Below are 6,638 nucleotides of genomic sequence, written 5' to 3'. Positions count from 1 at the left end.
TATCGAATGCTCGCGGGTTATCCAAAACCCGATCCGAACATATGCCCAAGTCCGAAAATTATCATACGAACTTATTGTGACCGTAAAATTCCGATTTTGAGGTCGTTTACTCAAAACGTTGACCGACGTCAAACTTAGCCTTTTAAGGCCAAGGAACCAAATGTTCCGATTTCAACCCAAACTCTTCCAAATCCCGAACTAATCATTCCTGCAAGTCATAAAATAGTAAAAGCATGAACGGGGAGTCTTATTTAAGGGAACGAGGTTCTAAAAGGCAAAACGACTGATTGGGTCGTTACACTAGCTAGCTAGCGCACTATGTGTATATATATCTGATAGAGAGAAATAGGAATGACGATACATCTAATAAACTAAAAACAACCATCATATGTTTATGTCTCCATATATCACCCGTAACAAATTCTATTTCAGAAACATAAGAAATAAAAATTCAGAATATATTTATTGATAGTCATAGTTGAGAAATTTTTTACAAGCTTGTAACTTTATCAAACATTAAATTAGATTTTGTTAGTCTAGTGCTTATTGATTAATTTATTTGAGTACGAAGGAAGCAGTGACACCCTATCAAACATTAATGATCTATTTTATTTACATAATTGCAGGAAATAATCGAGTGCAGATTAACATAGTAGGTAAGGACTCCTGTTACACAACTCTAGCTTTTAAAGTAATTTTTTTTTTTATTTTTGGAAGGTGTGATATCCTATGTTATGTTAAAATGTTTGGTTATACTCAATACTCCATGTTATATCTCCATATTATATTGTTAATCAAATATAAAATGTTAGATAAATAATCACTAAATTGGATTGATCAAGAAAAGAATTGATTGTGTCATAGATACTAACCATATAATTAATTTCATTAATAGTCATCTCATTGTATATGCAAAGTATATAATGACGAATGAAAAGTGAGCATAAATGAGGGCAATTAAGTAGGTAAGGACTCCTGTTACACAACTCTAGCTTTTAAAGTAATTTTTTTATTTTTGGAAGGTTTGATATCCTATGTTATGCTGTCACCACATACTGCATGTAAAATGTTTGGTTATACTCAATACTCCATGTTATACCCCATACTATATCGTTAATCAAATATAAAATGTTAGATAAATAATCACTAAATTGGATTGATCAAGAAAAGAATTGATTGTGTCATAGATGTTAACCTTATGATTAATTTCATTCATCGTCATCTCATTGTATATGCAAAGTATATAATGACGAATGAAAAGTGGGAAGAAATGAGGGCAATTGAGTTTTTATTTTGGAGTAAATTTCATGGGTGGTCATCCAGCTTTGTGCTCATTACCCAAAAGTCAATATTATTTCTTTTGTTAGATAAAAATTATTTTACTTTGCCCTATTTATCACAAAAATAACTTTAATTGATTTTTATAAAAAAAACACTTGAATGTGAGAGAAAATAACAAAAATGGTTCTTTTGTTTGGGAGTAGGTTCAAAAGTCACCATTCTTTAGCGTTTTGATCCTCTAAGGCTGTCAAACGTGACGCTTTTGATTTTCATCGAATATTAAACAGAATTTGCTAATTAAATAATAATGAAACTAACAATTTAACTATTATAGTCCCGTTAAATTTAGAAATATAGGGTTACTACTAAATACATTATAAGTGTAAAACTAGTTGAAATGTAAACAAGAGAGCAACAACGACGTGTTTTAGCCTTTTATCCTCCCCTTTTTAATGCAATATAAGCATATTACACCCCGTCCAGACTAAAATAAATAAATAGTTAGTATTTGGTCCTTTAAACGATAAAAATTTTAATGATTTGTTTGAAAGTCGAACCAATGAATGAGCTTAAATTCACATATAATCAAAATCGACTTTAACACCACTTATAACCTACATTCACTTTGAAAAAATTAACTTCTTTCATGATATATGTATTTCATATTTTCAGGCCGCATGATTGATTAAGAAAAATAAAATTCAGTTATCATATACCTAATGCAAGTGAGGCTAAATAATTCAAGGGGATGGACTTGTCAAATCCAGAAGTCGCAAAATCAAAAAGTGCACAAGAGACTAAAAATAACTTTTAAAATATTTAAGATTGCACCTCAAAAAGCTACACCATATCCTGCAATAAGTCAAAAATAGCCGAAATTGCAAAAATATACACTTCTAAATGTGATTCCATACTAACTCCCCTTTTTCTCGGTTTTCATTAAAATAACAATTATAGCTTGTTATATGTTTACCCGAAAAACGAATAGAGTTGAGTTTATTCGTAGTTCTAAGGATATGTGATATAACTTAATACAAATCGTAAGCATAAAAGGAAATATCAAATATGGACCACAAAGAATGCAAAATAAACAAAGTTGTAAAGAAGACAATTTTTAGGACTAAGCAAGATGAATCAGTTTATGAGGCTTAAAAGAGTAACTCTTGAATATAAGGGGATATGGTGCTTGAACTACAATGTGAGCTCCAAAAAACTGCCCTTACAGAAATGATAACCCTCCCTTTATAGTAGAGGGATCTTACTTTAAATATAATTAAAAATACTCAGTGGGAGATCCATGATAAATTGGCTTCTCCACAATTCCTGCCAAGATTCTCTCCTCTAGTGGGATTGCAACGGCTTTTGTCTGTGAGCTCGATCTTGACTCAAGCTCTCAATCTTGGCTTGAGCTCGATTCTGACTCGAGCTCTCGATCTTGGCTTAAGCTCGATTCTGATTCGGACACTTGAATTGATTCGGGGTCAATGTTGGTCAGTCTCTGGATCATAAGCTTGATAGCTTTACTTTGCATCATAGTTCGATTTGGATTCAAGCTTAATAATGATATCGAACTCGACATTGATCGGCCCCTCGGGTTCGAAGCTTGTTTCTACCATCTTCGGAATGTATCTCGACGTCTCACTTCAATCGATTATCTTTCGAACTCGATCAGACGTACGAAGGCCGAAATCTATTTCGACCGTATACAGATAGTCCCCTCATTTCTCAGGAAGAATGTGGTGAGAAACGATATGATTTTTCAACGGCTCGATCGGATTATAAGCTGACGTTTCCATCGGGCTTGATCATAACGCACGTGATAGCTATCCCGTCGATTTAGTCTTTCAAGATATTTAATACATGTCAGACGGTGGTCGACCACCACTGATACTGAACCACCATCGCTTAAACCTATAAATAACCCTTCCTTTTATTATTTACTACTTTTACATCTTCAATCTTCCAAATTTCCCAAGTCCCTTTTTGTATTCTCTGACTTACCCGCAAATCTGTGATTTCTCTTTGCAAAAAGCCCCTCTTCAATTTTACCAAATCTATGTCACTTTCTTCTATTCCTCACCTTTGAATTCGAAAAGGGTGAAAACATCACAAGCCATTCCTCAGAAAGAGAAGGTTTCATCTTCACATTGTGCTGCCGATGAGACACCGGCAGAACTACGACCTGAGGAGTGCATTCCCGGGGCGTGTGTTCTTACTTCTAATTTTAGGGTCGATAAAGGCTCATCGGTCCCGGGCCGATGTGAGCCAGTATCGAGGTACATGTGTTCGATAACCGAGAAGTACCTCAAACAACTAAAGAAAGATTGCAATTGGGATAAAAAAGAAATAATAATTCCTACTTCTGACGAAGATATCACCACTTACGTGAAAGGGTTTTTGAATGTGTATACTTACCCTTTCACGTTAGGTCCCCTCGATTCCATTATTATTGACTTCTGTCGTCAATACCAAATAACCCTAGGCCAGGTCCATCCTTCTTTTTGGCGGATCGTTATCTTGATCCGATACTTTGTGAACAAAATCGAGGGGATGCCGTTCACCCTCGACCATCTTATCATATTGTACCGTCCTTGACTTTTTCGAGGAGGGTTAATAAAACCTCAGCGTCGGGCTACCAAGGCTCTATTCTCGAGCATTGACGAGGACAGGGATCGAGGCTAGATGGGCAGGTTCATTCAAGTGAGGACTTCGAACCTGATTCCGACCGAAAAGATATCCTTTCCCGAGGAGTAGAATATGAAACGTAAGTGTGATCCTGCTGTTACTTCCTTCTCTTTTGTTCTTTCATTTCTTTTCTCATCGATACTCTTCTTTTTGTGATACAGCAGTTCCCTGGATGCCCGGAGCAGTTCCCGATCTTAAGAACTGGGTACGAGCTCTTGTTTCGACCTCCACATACGCCGAGTGCTCATGGCGTGATTTGTCAAAGGGTCAGTGAGAGGCTAAAAATAATGGTAAGCCCCTTTCTCGTACTCTTTGATAATTCGAACGAGATGCTTTCCCAATATTCTAATAAAATTCTCCATATGCAGGTTTGGGCAAAGATGCGGTTTTGAGGCCCTTGTCCAATGAGGAAGAAACTTTGGCCTTTGTCCCAAAGCCGGTGAAGGAAAATAAAAGGAAAAGAGCCTATGTTCCCGAAGATCCAAAATCCAAGAAGAGGACGGATTGTAAGCCGAACAAGAATGCCATTCCTTTGACCATGGAATCAGTTTTGCATTTAAGGGATGAAGATGACGAAGAAGAAGAAGAAGAAGAAGAAGAAGAAGAAGAAGAAGAAGAAGAAGAAGAAGAAGAAGAAGAAGAAAATGATGGGTCTGCGCTGGCGGCCCGAACGAAGAGAACCACCGATGCCCCATCGACAGCTGGATCGATGATGCTTCATGAGGCTCTGCCTCGAACTGAGGATATACCGGAGAAAGATTCAGGCGGAATCCCTGAATTATCGGAGATCGAAAATGCATCCCATCGGAGCCAACAGATGGGGGGATATGTCTGAAGGGGCCCCTCTTGAATCCCTTCGAACCGAAGAGAATGCTCCAAGTGATTCATTTGGGGCAGCAACAATCGAAGATTCGCCCACCTTTCCTGCTTTTTCTGCAGGGGTAATTCGGGAAGCCCAAGCTTTGGGGGCCCTCGATCTAGACATGCCTCATAATGGGGAGGATCCCTTTCGTGACATGTTTACCGGTATCGAGGACGTTGCCGGTACTAGTGATGAATCAGATCTTTTTCACGGGGTGCAGCAGGCTTTGAATCAGGTAAGCCTTAAAATTATTTTGTCGGTACTACCTTTATGTTTACTTTTCATTTCTCATTTCTTTGCAGGCAGCGACAGTTCATCGAGAAACATGTTCTCGGTCCCAAAATGAGCTGCGTCGATACGAGGCCGACCTTCAACGGGTTACTGATGAGAGGAACTCCCTAAAACTTCTTTTAGGGCAAAGGGAAGAGGAAATAAAAGACCTCTGAGCTGAGTTGGCCAAGGCTTACCGAGATCAGATCGATCTGTTTGAGCAGGTAATGATACTTTTAAAAGCCTATGGGCTTGATACCGGAACGATGGCTAATTTTTTGGTCTCACAGTTGCAGCAAAAAAATGAGATGACCGGGAAGCTTCGTGAGGAGGTCGACGTGATAAAAGCGGAGTCTTTGCAGTGGAAAAAAGGTATGGACCGCTTTGCTGCAGAGAAAGAAACTGCTCGAGCCCAGTTATCATCGGCCGAAACCCAACTTCATAGAATGAAGGAAAAAGGCCTGGTTCAAGCAAGAAGAATAGAGGAGCTCGAGGCTCGGTTGGCCTCTATACTTGCCAAGGCCGAATCTGATGCCGAAAAGGCAAAGGCCGATGCGGATGCACTCGTGGCCGTCTATCGGGCCGATGCTGAAGCTGCCCAGGTCCAACCAAGAGAGGCAGCCGAGACCGCCGATACTCGAGCACATTGGATCGCTGAACTTGCTAAGTGTCGATCTCGGAGGGAAACCCTCAAGGAGATCCATGCTCGTGGTTTCGACTTCGCTGAAGAGATAAAAAGGGCCAAAGAACTCGAAGCCGATGCTGAAGCCTTGGTTTCCCATGATGACAATGATGATAACGATGGGAGTAAGAGCGGATCCGAGAACGGGGGGAGCCCGATAGAGAAGAGACCGCTCCTAGAGATGACCAGGAAGCTTAGTCCTTAATTTTTACGTTGTAATCAATCATGTAAACAATTTTGTATATAGGAATATCCCCTTTTTTACCGACTTGCTTTTGTTTTGTTTCCAGTCTTGTGTAGACTTTATTCACGCCTTATGAATGTTTTCACAAGGATTTAAACAACTTAATAAAATTTGGACTTCATAGCCTCTATAATCGAGCGAGTGCTTATTCAAACTTGAAGTGATGTAGCCTTTAGGCTTATTAGTTGAGTCAATGATTCGAGCCCGAAGAAATATAGCCCGTAGGCATAATGGTCGAGTGAGTGCTTGCTTGAACTCAAAATAAAAGTAGCCCGTAGGCTTAGTAGTCGAGTGAATGATTCGAACTCGAAGCAATGTAGCCCGTAAGGCGTAATGGTCGAGCGAGTGCTTGCTCGAACTCGAAATAAAAGTAGCCCGTAGGCTTAGTCATCGAGTGAATGATTCGAACTCAAAGTAATGTAGCCCGTAGGAGTAATGGTCGAGTGAGTGTTTGCTCGAACTCGAAATAAAAGTAGTTTGTAGGCTAAGTAGTCGAGTGAATGATTCGAGCTCGAAGTAATGTAGCCCGTAGGCATAATGGTTGAGTGAGTGTTTGCTCGAACTCAAAATAAAAGTAGCCCGTAGGCTTAGTAGTCGAGTGAATGATTTGAACT

This window comes from Nicotiana tabacum, chromosome 19 (genome assembly GCF_000715075.1).
Source record: "Nicotiana tabacum cultivar K326 chromosome 19, ASM71507v2, whole genome shotgun sequence".
Lineage (NCBI taxonomy): Eukaryota > Viridiplantae > Streptophyta > Magnoliopsida > Solanales > Solanaceae > Nicotiana > Nicotiana tabacum.
This window is presented reverse-complemented; position numbering follows the sequence as displayed.